The sequence below is a fragment of the Rhipicephalus sanguineus genome, chromosome 5 (assembly GCF_013339695.2).
Source record: "Rhipicephalus sanguineus isolate Rsan-2018 chromosome 5, BIME_Rsan_1.4, whole genome shotgun sequence".
Lineage (NCBI taxonomy): Eukaryota > Metazoa > Arthropoda > Arachnida > Ixodida > Ixodidae > Rhipicephalus > Rhipicephalus sanguineus.
Window position 1 is genome coordinate 203,605,076 of NC_051180.1, and position 402 is coordinate 203,605,477.

The following is a 402-nucleotide window of genomic DNA, read 5'->3' on the forward strand; positions in this document are numbered from 1 at the left end:
TGCAATGGTGGCAAAACCAATGGGCTGTGAGACGATGCTGCGTGCCGTCCACTGCCGCTGTTGCGCCCAAAAAGTGAGGAATCCAGGTACCGCAGGTACTTTTAACGTCCGTCGCCCTCTATTGTGGAACGTGGCGGCCACTGAGTGGGGCGTTGGTCCAACTTATCGCGACCGTGACGTAGCAGCAGTATAGAAGTTCTGCGTTGTATTTTCTGCAAGGTGGCAAAACCAATGGGCCTGAGACGATGCTGCGTGCCGTCCACTGCCGCTGTTGCGCCCAAAAAGTGAGGAATCCAGGTACCGCAGGTACTTTAACGTCCGTCGCCCTCTATTGTGGAACGTGGCGGCCACTGAGTGGGGCGTTGGTCCAACTTATCGCCACCGTGACGTAGCAGCAGGATA